Source organism: Balaenoptera acutorostrata, chromosome 12, assembly GCF_949987535.1.
Source record: "Balaenoptera acutorostrata chromosome 12, mBalAcu1.1, whole genome shotgun sequence".
NCBI classification, from domain to species: domain Eukaryota; kingdom Metazoa; phylum Chordata; class Mammalia; order Artiodactyla; family Balaenopteridae; genus Balaenoptera; species Balaenoptera acutorostrata.
In genome coordinates this window covers 27,339,829-27,354,479 of record NC_080075.1, presented here as the reverse complement: position 1 = coordinate 27,354,479, position 14,651 = coordinate 27,339,829, and positions in this window count along the sequence as shown.

The following is a 14,651-nucleotide window of genomic DNA, read 5'->3' as shown; positions in this document are numbered from 1 at the left end:
GCCCCTGATTTGGAATCTGAGATGGTGTTCCCTGAGCAAGGCTGGCAGAAAGCGATGGATATAGAGGGACCATGTTATTGGCGTCTGAAGTTTTATCATAGTGGGCTGCCATAAACATGGAGGAAGCAACTGTGTGCCGGTCAGTGAGTGCCAGAGTAAAGTCTCCGGGTGAAGAAGAATTCTTTTCAGTGCTTCGTGTGATGTCCCACTGAAGAACACCTGGATAGGAAGGAGCTGAAGTGGAGATCTGGCTGTGGTCAGTAACTCCAGATACCGTAGTCGTGCTAGAATGTTGGTAAAGGTAGGCACTACCCGTGAGTGTCTGGAAAGAGGTACCAGTAGCTGATGGCGAACTGACGGCAGGGGCAGAGACTCTGGAGAAGTTGCAGACACTTCGTGTTAGGGAAGTTGCATTGCTCATCACAGGAAGAGAATGCTGCAGAGATTTCAGAGTTCCAAGTAGAGATGGATTTTGGAAATTTTCTGGAAGAACAAGAGGCTCATGAAAAACTCAGGGAGGTTGAGAAATTCTCAGTCCGTTTGAGGAACAGCATTATCTTAAGGTTCTTGCTATCAGGACACCTCTACTATCAATACTTGCTGAGAAACCCAAAATCAGACAGTTAATGATGGCTGTAAGGACTGAGCAGTTTTCCACTCTTCTGTATTAACTGCCTGTGCTCCCATCTTGGGCACAGATGGGCAGAAGAGCCAAGTGGTATGGTTCAGACATTGTTCTCTAGGCTGGAAGCAACCTTCTCCCTGCCCTGTCTTTCCCTTCAGCCTGCACTCGTATTGACTTCTATGCTACTTCCTAGACTGGAAGCATTTTAGAACTAGGAGGCCCTTAGAGAACTTCGATTTTCTCAGTCTCATTTCGTGAGTAAGGAAACTGAGGCTCAGAGAGGTCGGGTTGACTTGTTCAAGTTCCCTCGTTATGTTAGTATCATTACCAGGTTCCAGAACCTACGTATCCTGACTTCCTTGCCAGGACTCTACTCTGAGCATGATACTGCCAGAAAGCAGGAGAAATAGAACTTACAATATAGGCATTTTTTTGGTCCATTAGAAAACAGTACGGCTATTACCATTGTCGTCTTCAGTGTCTCCCTTTGCTTGTACAGTTCCCATGCTATTACCTAGAGTTGACGTATAGCTCAGTCCAACTGGTGAATTGTGAAAGAGTCATTTTTGCCCTCTTCAAGCCTGGTTTCTCATCCTACCTCAAAATGATTACCCGAAAGTGGATATCTTAAGTGCTTTTGGAAAGAGAAAAGTTATCTGATGACTTCGGATTACTCATCTATAAAGTGGTTATAACACCACCACCAATAATAATAGCAGTAATAATTAATAGATGAATAAGCTGATATATTGCATCTGATTTATATGGAGGAAGATACAATAAGTTCTAGAAAGACAAAGAAAAATCATGACAAGCACATTACATAACGAAAAAGGAATCCATAGATATTAATGAAAACTGGGGTATGTGGCAAGTATCAAAGCCTAATGAATTTACTAACAAATGACATTCTGTACCATCCATGCAATATTAGGAAAGTGAATGTTGCCCGCTCTATTTTAGTGAATGCTATTAACCAAAACACACGATAGAGGTGATAGAGGTGAATGAATTCCTAGCCAATGCATACAGACAGAGACGGTATATCAGTAAACAATGCCTAACAAGCAACAGAATGCAATAAATGTGAATGTATAGGTAGCCACAACATATATAGACAAGTATTGCAATGAAAAGCGGTACGAAGCAGACAGCAAAATAATAAGGGTAAAAGAGTTTCATGATTGTGCTCATTCATATTTTTACCCAGCAAGTAACAGGTATTCAGCCTAGGAGAAATATATATTTCAATGAATATAACTTATATAATAAGCAGAAAGGAAGCTTAAAAAGTATCAGGAAGGTTTTTGTATTTATCCTAGAACTTAGATTAGAATTATCTTCAACATCCAGGAAGATGACATCCCAAAACCTCAAAAAACCATCATCCCTAGAATCCAACGAAAAAAGATTTTCAAATGTAAGAAAATCCAAAGGACTCCACAACATTGTTTTCGATAAATGTGGATGTTTGTTTTTTTTTTTCTTTTGCCGCGCCGCGTGGCCCTGGCCGTGAAAGCACCGAGTCCTAAGCACTGGACCGCCAGGGAATTCCCTAAATGGGGAATTAGAGATGTGGGGCTTGACTTTTTCTTTTTCTCCTTCGGTAGCTAAGATCTACAAGCGAACGATGGCTGTTGATCAATGTGCTCTCTGTGTTAGGAAGGAAATAACTGTGAAAATGAAAAGCAGCCTTGCCTTAGAACCTACATATCACACAAAGGAAATAGTCCTTCTGATTCAATTTAGAAGATGCCACTTAAAATGTTTAATTGGGAAAATGTCTACCTAGTTTAAAAATTAGAAAGAATAAAACACTGAAAATCAGCCCCCTAGATAACCACTTTGGTTTCTTGTTTATAGGAAGCATCATTTCTAAAACATATTTCTAAAATGTTTATATTCAAAACTGTCAAGTGCCAACTGTATTCAGAGAGGCAATAAAAGAAAGAAAACGGAGTATGACTTTTCTGATAAGCTGCCTTTCCTGGTGATCCCCTGTTCTGGCCTGACTTTCCTTCTTAGTCTGTTAATGTAAGGATTTGCTACCATCAACTTTGTTTTGCCCTGCTCTGAGCAGATTTCCCTCTGTGCTGTTTCTGCTTTAATTTAAAATCTTTGGTTCCCATCAGCATTCCATTGCAAACTACGTTTTTCTTGAGAGCCCCTCTATGCTTTCCCTCTTGATTCTTATATTTTTTTTCCCATCTCTTGGTTCCTGTTGGCCTGTGCTAATGAAAACAATCCTCAACTTCCTTACGTTTGACTCTGTGCCTCCCTATATAGCCCAGTACTCTCCATCCTCTCTCCCTATTCTCTCTTTTCAGCTGGTCGCAGTACTAGTGGAGGGAGACCATTAGAGATGAAACATCTTGGTATATATTGCTAGTTTTCTATGTCACCTGGCTTTTCTATGTTTCTGTTGAAACCCTCTTGAGAAGTCTCTGATTTCATTTTCTCCATGGGTACCCTTTAAGGCTCAATACTGGAAAGGAAGGGGATCAGAGTGATCAACCCAATGTGGTAGCCTAACGTAACAGATAAGGAAAGCAGCAGGCTTTGTGAGACAGTCAGCGATTCGTCCAAAGTCACACAGATAGTAAACGTCCAAGTCAAAACTGAAGTTAGGTCTCCAGACTTGTAGTTCAATACTTTCCCTCATCATTCCCTGCTATGTTGAATCTCCTACTCAATTTAGGGGCCAAAGAAATCGAACGCAAAACTTTCCAAAGTGTCTTTTCTTACCTGACATGGTCAGAGAAGAGGAACCATCAACTGCAGGTACAAGGGCTGAGGAGACAACACTAGAGGATGTCTGAGTGGCTGCAGCTGAACGGCGCACGTGTCCAGTCCAGAGGTCACTGGTTACTGGTCCAAACAGCTCCACGGAAACCCCAAGACTCTACCAAGTGGTAGTAGGTTTGGTAGGAGAGTGATGTCACAAAGCAGGCAGTTGGAAGGTATGAGCTAGCCAATAGGGAGGTCCGATCCCCAAGAGGAAGGCGGGGTTGGGTGAAGAGAGTGTAGGAGAGCTAAAACAACACCTACATTTCTGAGCTCTGGGGAGGAAATCCTAGAAGACAGACTTACCTCCCCCAGGCTCTTCCATTAGGGAAATCATTGCAACATTTCTTACAGACGTTCATTAATATAATGAACTAACAGTTGCTTATATTCTACAGAGTATTCTATTTTATGTATCATATACTTAGAGCTATAGAGATCTTAACTTAATTAATATCCTTAGGAAGGAAAGTGCCATCTAGTTTGAACTATTAACAGTTGTTCTGAAATCATATGTGTCTAATGAGTGAACTGATAGCAGCTTTCAAGGAGCAAAAGTAGGGATGAAGAAGCTCTTTTTGTAGCTTGGTTCAAGAGTAGGGTGAAGTTTGTTGAGTGTACCTTGTGGAGAATGTTGTGGTCCAAGGCTCTTCTCTTCGAGTTTCTTCTCCTTGACTCCTGCCTTCCTTGGGCTGGGCTAGGCTGGGGGCCAGGTTGGACTTGCGACTTAGCATTTCTCTTCCGCTTTCTTCTTCTTTTTTTTTTTCCTTCCATTATGGGCATTGCTTCTAGGACAAGCCTTGATCTTGCATTGGATGTTACTTCCTGTCAACTTCCAGCAGCAGGAGTCTTCTTTTCAGTGCTTGACGCTTCACGAAATCGACTCTGCCCGTTGGCAGCAAATACCAGAGAGCTAGGAGACAGAGCTGGTTGCAGACCTTTCCTCTTCCAGCCTTTGGTTGCAATTCTTTGGCCCATAATTTGCTAGCTCTAGTTCCTTGGGCCACACAGGTATCCTGCCATCCAGCTCTTTTTCTATGTGAGAGACGTTCTGAACACTGTCCCTTTTTCTTTGCACAGAAGTATATACAGTGTGGCAGTTACTGTAATCTCCTCCCCCTTGCAAACAGCCACTCTCGCATCTTGGACCTCTAGGACTCTCTGTCTTGCATGCTTGGGTGCAAGGCCAAGCAAAATGAAGAGGAGAATAATTAGAGAAAGAGGAGGACATTGGTGGAGAATTGGGAGCAGGTAAGGTGAAAGGGCACAGGAGAAAAGAGATGCATGGAGGTTTTTTGGTTTCTGTGGGAAACAAGTTGACACACTTGGGCCTCATTTTGTATTCACAGAACAGAGAGTTAACGATATAAGTAGCTCGATAGTGGAGCAACTGCCACGAAGTCTGTACACTGAAGAGAACAGTCTCACATCTAGTTTTCATTTTGTTTTATGTCATAGTACCTTATTGATAGCATTCACTGGTGTGTTTGTAGAACACAGATGTGTTCAAATGCTCTGGTTTTGTCTACATGGTTATTTCCTTGTCCTATTTGTAAGGAATCCAACATTGTAAGACATATTGCATGTTTTTCTCTTGACGATCGTTGACCTTGAAGCGTCATGAACTAAGTTGAGCTGTTGGATTTTGTGGAGAAACTTTCAAAAGGGTCTGTGAAAAAGGCATTGTGGTGAGTCGCATTATGCACCCGAGCGTAAGGAGCAGATATCTGCCACCAGCCCAACTTGGCCTGGATTGCCTCTGTTTTAGTTCCCCCGGTTAGTGCTTTTCTCCCTAACCACTCTTCTGACTGTGATCATGTGAGTAAGGGCTGAGTTGCTACTGATTTCTGTGTGAGGTAAGCTGGTTTGAGGGAGGAAATCTGTGGACCTAGTCATTTTCCTTGGTGGTAAGCTTTCAGGGGTGCAAAAAGATTGATCTTCCTGGGGACTTTTCTGGTCCCAGGAAGATAGCGCATAGATGGGACCTCCAAAGACACACATTGAATCTTTAGGCCTGTTTTTCCTATTATGAGATACGAGTTTCTTCACTGATGGGGATGATGCTTATCTGAGAAGAAATTGTGAAAGGTGGTGTAGTATAGAGGTGTGGCTTAAGCTTTTAAGTTTTCTTCAAGGTTTTTCCCCTAAGCTTCCTACTTCAGACGGCCTACTTACATGATACTAGTATGTGATGTCAGGCTAACAACTTCCTAAATACCGGCAGGCCAGATCAGTGTCTCTTTTCTCTATATTGCCATGGAAATCAAGGGTCCCGCCGAATTTTCCATCGAAACAGTTGATTTGTGTTGTCTCTGGGAATTCTGAAGGGCGTACCGTTGCTTCCTAACCGGTGTCGTTTGGGAGATCTACCTCTGTACGTTCAAATGATTCATTTTGAGGCTTTGCTCATGTGCGCAGTAAACCCTTGAATTCCCTACGACCTTCCTTTCCTCCATCTCATACCCCATTAAGCCCGCTTCAGTTTATCTCCTGCATTTCTTTGGAATCTGTCAGCTCTTCCTCAACATCCTAATACTGAACTTGCCTGTCTGTTGCGACTAGGTCCTAACTAGTGTCCATATATCTTGTTTCCTTCCAATCCATTCTTCACACAAGAAACCTTCAAAGCAAGCTGGAACATTGCTCATAAACATCGCTCACAAACATTGTTTTGAGACTAGAAAACACAGTGTTGGCCTTGAAGACTCTGCGTGGTCTAGAATCCTCTCTGCTCCTCTAGCCCCATCTTGTGCCACTTTTGCCCTCACTTTCTATGCTTCAGATACACTGAATTAACCTTAGTTCTCACTCATCTGACAGAAGTCAGTTGAGATATGATTTTTCACTGTGATTCCTCGCATTAAGGAATTTGATGATCAGGTTTTGTGTGAGGACTAAAACTAAACTGGGAAGTGGAAGAATTGAGTTTCAACCGTTTCAGTCAACACGCACGTATTAATGATACCTACGTATCGAACACCGGGCTAGGTTTCATGAGGGATCCAGAAGTTCTGGCCATCTCTGGTTTTGGATATCCCTTAGTTGTTGAGACCTTTGCGTTGTCTGGTTGCCTTTTGTCTGTTTTCCAGATGGGAAAACAGGAACAAGGGAAGTATAGGTTATTACTAGGTGGGGTTGAACAAGCGGAGCAGCAAACTGCAAAGCTGAAAGAAGAGGGACGTACTCTAGAGGGATATGATTTCCATTTTCAAGGCGCCTGCATCCTGTGCAGGGAGACAGCCTAACATAAAATGTGCCTAACAACAAATATATTGACTTCTTACTAAAAATCTCCAGTTCATGTAACCAAGGGGTTTATACCTTCTCCTTTAAAAGTGATATTCCTGGGACTTCCCTGGTGGTCCAGTGGTGAAGACTCTGCGCTTCCAATGCTAGCAGGCGTGGGTTCAATCCCTGTCTGGGGAGCTAAGATCCCACATGCTGCGCAGCCAAAGAAATGTTTTTCGAAAGTTATATTCCTGTATTATTGAATTTAGTGGTTTAGATTTTGTTTTAACGTTAAGAAGATGACAGTTTATTTACCAGGAACAAACAAAACATAATGTAAAAATAGTTTCCCAGAAACGATGTCCATCATTCTCTTCTTCCCTTTCTCCCGCAGACTGGTGTTTCATCTTGACAAGTTCTCTGTCAGTCCGTAGGAAAGCTGTCTGGCTTGGAGGTTGCAATCCCAGGGAATTTTTCATCAGCGGGGAAGTCTCCATCACTACAGAGGAATCAAGGGAGAAGTCAGTCCCTGGGAAGTGAGATGCTCCCCCTAAACACCAACACAGCAGTCGTGTACCTTTCAAGGGGTTCAGGGGCAAGATGGGCAAGGCATTTCTGCTAACTCTTCTTAAGGATCATGGACAGTGCCCTATGCTACGAGGTAAGCGGTGACTGTTGTAATTCTTACTGGTGATCATTTCATGTCACTGATTCTTGGCTTTCTTTGTATTTCATAGGACTGTTGTAAGTCCAATACAAAATGAGTCTTATTTTTAAAAAACACTGAAATGTTTTACAAAGCCTAGCCTTCTCATCTAGAGTCCTTTCAATTCTCCCCACTTTCCTGAGAGGCTACGAACACTTCACACCATGAACTAGGAGAGGGGGTAGAGCCCTTTCTGATGAAATATATCAACAAAGACAGAGTCTTAGCCTGCTTGCTCTCTGGACAGGCTCTCGGACCACAAGGTCTTAAATCCTGGTATAAATGAAGGAAGTGAGGACAGTTCAACTGGCACTCTCATAACAAGAGTTCTGAAACACCTTCCAAAGAGACTGTAGCAGTAGATGAGGGAAGGGAGTGCCACAGTGTGGTATAGTACAGGGGGAGTGATCGGCTACAGCAGTGAAAAATGTGGTACCTATTGGTGTGCTCTCGGGGTTCTTGTACATGTAGCATAGATGACCTTTACAGTGGCCCTCCCACCTTCCCTCCTGCATTAGGTGTTCTTTTTTTTTTTTTTTTAATTTATCTTTATTTATTTATTTATTGTTTGAACTTATTTATTCTACGTATTTATTTTTTTGGCCGCACTGGGTCTTCATTGCTGTGCACGGGCTTTCTCTAGTTACGGCTAGCGGGGGCTACTCTTGGTTGCGGTGTGCGGGCTTCTCATCGCGGTGGCTTCTCTTGTAGCGGAGCATGGGCTGTAGGCGCGTGGGCTTCGGTAGTTGAGGCTCACGGGCTCTAGAATGCAGGCTCAGTCGTTGTGGCACACGCGCTTAGTTGCTGCACGGCATGTGGGATCTTCCCAGACCAGGGCTCGAACCCGTGTCCCCTGCATTGGAAGGCACCACCAGGGAAGCCCTAGGTGTTCTTCTATAGAGTCTAAAAACAGAGAGCACTGAGAGAAGGTAGTGGTTATTAAAGGCTCAGGATCTAAATTCTACCTGTCTCTACGCCACTTCCCAGCTGTCGATTTGACCCCATTTTTGAACGCCGACCTCATTCTTCAACTTTCTCTGCCGTTTGTATACTCACCTTGAAAACTTGTTTCTGTGATGCGTTGAGCAGACACAGGGTGGCAGGCTGCAGAGGTGGAAGCTGGTGGTCGGATATTTGTGGGCTGAATCTCCTTCAGTCCCATTCCCATTTCTGGTTGCACAGAGGCCCTACTTCCTGTGTGTGACGCAGAGCCATAGGATTGCGGGCAGGAGCCAAGTTCTCCATACAGTAAAGACCCCAGTGTGCCTTGGTTATAGTAATCTACCTGGCTTCCTTCCCGGTAGGGAAGTGACAGGCGGCTATGCCCCTGATTTGTTCGTGGGCCTCCTGATCCAGCAGTTCCCTTGGCTCTGCCCCTGTCGTCAGCTGCCCCTAGGATAACTGTGAGCCCTTGCCACTTCTCTGGTAGATTTCCCTATTCCCCCACTATAATCACACCTGAATAAGGCAACTCAGACCTTTCAGAGATGTGTCCTGAACCTCTTGTTTTCTGAAATACCTATCTGGTGGTTGTGAGACTGAAGGCCAACGTCCCCAAGAGACTTTTTCTATTTCTCCTAGTAAAGCTAGACTCATCTTCTGTCCCCTTCAACTCTCCTCAAATTGTGTTCTTTCAACCCAGACCTCTGACCCTGCTTTTTACTTCTGCCATTTCATCCTCACTCCTGCTTCCTTTCCTAAATCCATACCTCTCTGTTGGCCTTCCTAGGCCTGGGCCAAGTTCCTTCCTCTTTCCTCAGTGTTTACCCCTTTCCTTCATTCTCCCATCCAACTTTCAGTCCTTCCTTTCTCACGCCCCAGTTAGCAGCATCTCAAAATTCTTAAGGTTTATTACTCATCTAGTCATTGTATTCCATTTACTTATTCAGTTCTATACCTATCTTACCTATGTATGGAAGAACAGCTGGTAGCCAAGGTGGCACCAAGAATCCCAGCAGCTCTCACTTGACGTATCCGTAGTAGTCAGCAATTTCCATTTGTTTTTCCCTCTCGGTGAGAAATGGCAGCTTCCCCGAAGAGGTGTATCTGGCAGCATTCTCCCGTTGTTGTTGAGCCCGCCTCTTCATGGCCTCTCGCTCTGGCCTCTGCTCTTGTTCGATGGGCTTTGACATGACTGGCTCAGGCACATTGGGTTCCCTCCATGGAACTCGTTGCTTGCTGAAGTCTTGGAGTAGAAATTGGGTTTGGAGCTTGGGTGGGGACTGGCGCTTAGTCCCAGCAGGGGGAACAGGCTCGCGCTGGAGAGAAGCGCCAGATGAAGTTTGGTAGGGTGCAGGCCTAGGAGCAGCGGACTGAGGGACACGGGGCTGGGTATGGTTGGTCCAAGCCGGTTGGGTTGGGTTGGTCACAGTTGGCTGAGCTGGTTTGGCGGGACCTGGCAAAGAGGCAGGAGCTGGCTGGGATGAATTGACTGCAGCAGGTTGAGCTGAGTCAGTAGAACCAGGCTGGGCACGGTAAGCCCCAGCAGGCCGACGTGAGGCCAGAGACTGTGGCCTCCGAGGAGCGGGTCGAGCTTGAGGCTTGTCCCAGGCAGAAAAAGGCAGAGGTATCAACTTGACCTTCCCAGGAGGAGGCCGCTCATACTGGGATGGAGAGGGACACTCTGTTTCAGCACTGCTGTCTGGTTTCTGGGCTTGGACCTGCGTTTTCTCAGGACTCTTCCCCTCACGTGGGGTATGCCGCCATGGCTGGATAGCTGGGGGTGGCTGGGGGTCTTTGGGGTTGCTTGCATTTCCCAAGAGCCGACAGGAAGAGAGCCCAGTTTTCGTCTCATTCTTCCTCCCCAGCGCATGAAGGACCTTCACAGACTCCAGCATGCGCACGCCAAGGGAGGTTCGAGGCTTTTGCAAGCTCTCTTGGAGAAGCTCAGTTTGGTGTTCCTTTCGCTTCGTGTTGGGGATTGCTGGCTTCTCTTCTGCCTTGACTTTGTTCCCTGACTGCTTGTTCTCTTCAGCCTTGTTTCTTCCTCTGGTCCTTTTGGTCTTTTCCTGCCCGTGGCTCTTAGTTTTGCTGACCTTTCTGGATGCAGCTTTCTGAGGTTTGCCTTGCGAGTGCTTGGCCGTGTTCACAGGAGCCCTGTCACTGACTGCAGCATTGCATAGAACCACTTCTCCCCCTAACAGGCACTCTGGATTCTTTGGCTGGCTTTTGGCCTTGGGAGCACCACTGATAGGCTCAGAGGCTTTCTGTTTGTTCTTCCTGGGTTGATCAGAGGGAACCTTTACGACACTTGGCTTTTCCTGCACCTGATTCACCTTAATGGCTCTGGTGTCTTTAGCTTTGATCACGTTGGGACCTTGGGATTGACCAAGATCTTTCAAAGAATTAAAGAGCTGGGGAAGGTGACTATCCTCCGCCAGTGTAGTCATGTCTGCAAAACCACTGCTAGGTTCAGTCCCGTTTTCAAGTGTCCCTAGGTCCTGACGACTGCGGCTGTTCTCTCTCAGATCAGCATTTTCAGAACCAGGCTGCTCCTCTTGGCTGAGGGGATCGGTGCAGGCCAGCGGCTGGTGAATATCAGGGATTCCTAAAGGGCGTAGTGGAGGATCTTGGTTCTCTGTTGGGATCTGGTAGGCATCCAGAGGCTTTGAAAGCTTGGTTTTGATATCATCCACGTTCTTACTCTCTGTTTGTCCCTGGCTTGGAGCTGGAGGCAGGGCCAGGAGACGACTGGCACTCTGGACTGGAGCTGTCACTGAAATGTCCCCAAGTTCAGACGGTGGGTTACTCTCAAGTATGTGACTGTTTCTGGTACTGCAGGACTTGGGGAGTTGTTGAGTTTGTGTCACACAAAACGTCTGGCTTGGAGGTCGCAATCCCAGGGAATTGTTCATCAGCGGGGAAGTCTCCGTCACTACAAAGGGATCAAGGGAGAAGTCAGTCCCTGGGAAGTGAGATGCTCCCCCTAAACACCAACACAGCAGTCATGTACCTTTCAAGGGGTTCAGGGGCAAGATGGGCAAGGCATTTCTACTAACTCTTCTTAAGGACCCTGGACAGTGCCCTATGCTACGAGGTAAGCGGTGACTGTTGTAATTCTTACTGGTGATCATTTCCTGTCACTGATTCTTGGCTTTCTTTGTATTTCATAGGACTGTTGTAAGTCCAATACAAAATGAGTCTTATTTTTAAAACACACTGAAATGTTTTACAAAGCCTAGCATTCTCATCTAGAGTCCTTTCAATTCTCCCCACTTTCCCGAGAGGCTACGAACACTTCACACCATGAACTAGGAGAGGGGGTAGAGCCCTTTCTGATGAAATGTATCAACAAAGACAGAGTCTCAGCCTGCTTGCTCTCTGGACAGGATCTCAGACCACAAGGTCTTAAATCCTGGTATAAATGAAGGAAGTGAGGACAGTTCAACTGGCACTCTCACAACGAGAGTTCTGAAACACCTTCCAAAGAGCCTATAGCAGTAGATGAGGGAAGGGAGTGCTACAGTGTGGTAGTACAGGGGGAATGATCGGCTACAGCAGTGAAAAATGTGGTACCTATTGGTGTGCTCTCGGGGTTCTTGTACATGTAGCATAGATGACCTTTACAGTGTCCCTCCCACCTTCCCACCTGCATTAGGTTTTTTTTTTTTTTTTAATTTATGTTTATTTATTTATTGTTTGAACTTATTTGTTCTACGTATTTATTTTTTTGGCCGCACTGGGTCTTCATCGCTGTGCACGGGCTTTCTCTAGTTGGCGGCTAGCGGGGGCTGCTCTTGGTTGCGGTGTGCGGGCTTCTCATCGCGGTGGCGTCTGTTGCTGCGGAGCATGGGCTGCAGGCGCGTGGGCTTCGGTAGTTGCGGCTCACGGGCTCTAGAATGCAGGCTCAGTCGTTGTGGCACATGGGCTTAGTTGCTCCACGGCATGTGGGATCTTCCCAGACCAGGGCTCGAACCCGTGTCCCCCGCATTGCATTGACAGGCGGATTCTTCACCACGGCGCCACCAGGGAAGCCCTAGGTGTTCTTCTATAGAGTCTCAAAACAGAGGGCACTGAGCGAAGGTAGTGGTTATTAAAGGCTCGGGATCTAAATTCTACCTGTCTCTACACCACTTCCCAGCTGTCGATTTGACCCCACTTTTGAACGCCGACCTCATTCTTCAACTTTCTCTGCCGTTTGTATACTCACCTTGAAAACTTGTTTCTGTGATGCGTTGAGCAGACACAGGGTGGCAGATTGCAGAGGTGGAAGCTGGTGGTCGGATATTTGTGGGCTCGATCTCCTTCAGTCCCATTCCCATTTCTGGTTGCACAGAGGCCCTACTTCCTGTGTGTGACGCAGAGCCATAGGATTGCGGGCAGGAGCCAAGTTCTCCATACAGTAAAGACCCCAGTGTGCCTTGGTTATAGTAATCTACCTGGCTTCCTTCCTGGTAGGGAGGTGACAGGCGGCTATGCCCCTGATTTGGAATCTGAGATGGTGTTCCCTGAGCAAGGCTGGCAGAAAGCGATGGATATAGAGGGACCATGTTATTGGCGTCTGAAGTTTTATCATAGTGGGCTGCCATAAACATGGAGGAAGCAACTGTGTGCCGGTCAGTGAGTGCCAGAGTAAAGTCTCCGGGTGAAGAAGAATTCTTTTCAGTGCTTCGTGTGATGTCCCACTGAAGAACACCTGGATAGGAAGGAGCTGAAGTGGAGATCTGGCTGTGGTCAGTAACTCCAGATACCGTAGTCGTGCTAGAATGTTGGTAAAGGTAGGCACTACCCGTGAGTGTCTGGAAAGAGGTACCAGTAGCTGATGGCGAACTGACGGCAGGGGCAGAGACTCTGGAGAAGTTGCAGACACTTCGTGTTAGGGAAGTTGCATTGCTCATCACAGGAAGAGAATGCTGCAGAGATTTCAGAGTTCCAAGTAGAGATGGATTTTGGAAATTTTCTGTAAGAACAAGAGGGTCATGAAAAACTCAGGGAGGTTGAGAAATTCTCAGTCCGTTTGAGGAACAGCATTATCTTAAGGTTCTTGCTATCAGGATACCTCTACTATCAATACTTGCTGAGAAACCCAAAATCAGACAGTTAATGATGGCTGTAAGGACTGAGCAGTTTTCCACTCTTCTGTATTAACTGCCTGTGCTCCCATCTTGGGCACAGATGGGCAGAAGAGCCAAGTGGTATGGTTCAGACATTGTTCTCTAGGCTGGAAGCAACCTTCTCCCTGCCCTGTCTTTCCCTTCAGCCTGCACTCGTATTGACTTCTATGCTACTTCCTAGACTGGAAGCATTTTAGAACTAGGAGGCCCTTAGAGAACTTCGATTTTCTCAGTCTCATTTCGTGAGTAAGGAAACTGAGGCTCAGAGAGGTCGGGTTGACTTGTTCAAGTTCTCTCGTTATGTTAGTATCATTACCAGGTTCCAGAACCTACGTATCCTGACTTCCTTGCCAGGACTCTACTCTGAGCATGATACTGCCAGAAAGCAGGAGAAATAGAACTTACAATATAGGCATTTTTTTGGTCCATTAGAAAACAGTACGGCTATTACCATTGTCGTCTTCAGTGTCTCCCTTTGCTTGTACAGTTCCCATGCTATTACCTAGAGTTGACGTATAGCTCAGTCCAACTGGTGAATTGTGAAAGAGTCATTTTTGCCCTCTTCAAGCCTGGTTTCTCATCCTACCTCAAAATGATTACCCGAAAGTGGATATCTTAAGTGCTTTTGGAAAGAGAAAAGTTATCTGATGACTTCGGATTACTCATCTATAAAGTGGTTATAACACCACCACCAATAATAATAGCAGTAATAATTAATAGATGAATAAGCTGATATATTGCATCTGATTTATATGGAGGAAGATACAATAAGTTCTAGAAAGACAAAGAAAAATCATGACAAGCACATTACATAACGAAAAAGGAATCCATAGATATTAATGAAAACTGGGGTATGTGGCAAGTATCAAAGCCTAATGAATTTACTAACAAATGACATTCTGTACCATCCATGCAATATTAGGAAAGTGAATGTTGCCCGCTCTATTTTAGTGAATGCTATTAACCAAAACACACGATAGAGGTGATAGAGGTGAATGAATTCCTAGCCAATGCATACAGACAGAGACGGTATATCAGTAAACAATGCCTAACAAGCAACAGAATGCAATAAATGTGAATGTATAGGTAGCCACAACATATATAGACAAGTATTGCAATGAAAAGCGGTACGAAGCAGACAGCAAAATAATAAGGGTAAAAGAGTTTCATGATTGTGCTCATTCATATTTTTACCCAGCAAGTAACAGGTATTCAGCCTAGGAGAAATATATATTTCAATGAATATAACTTATAT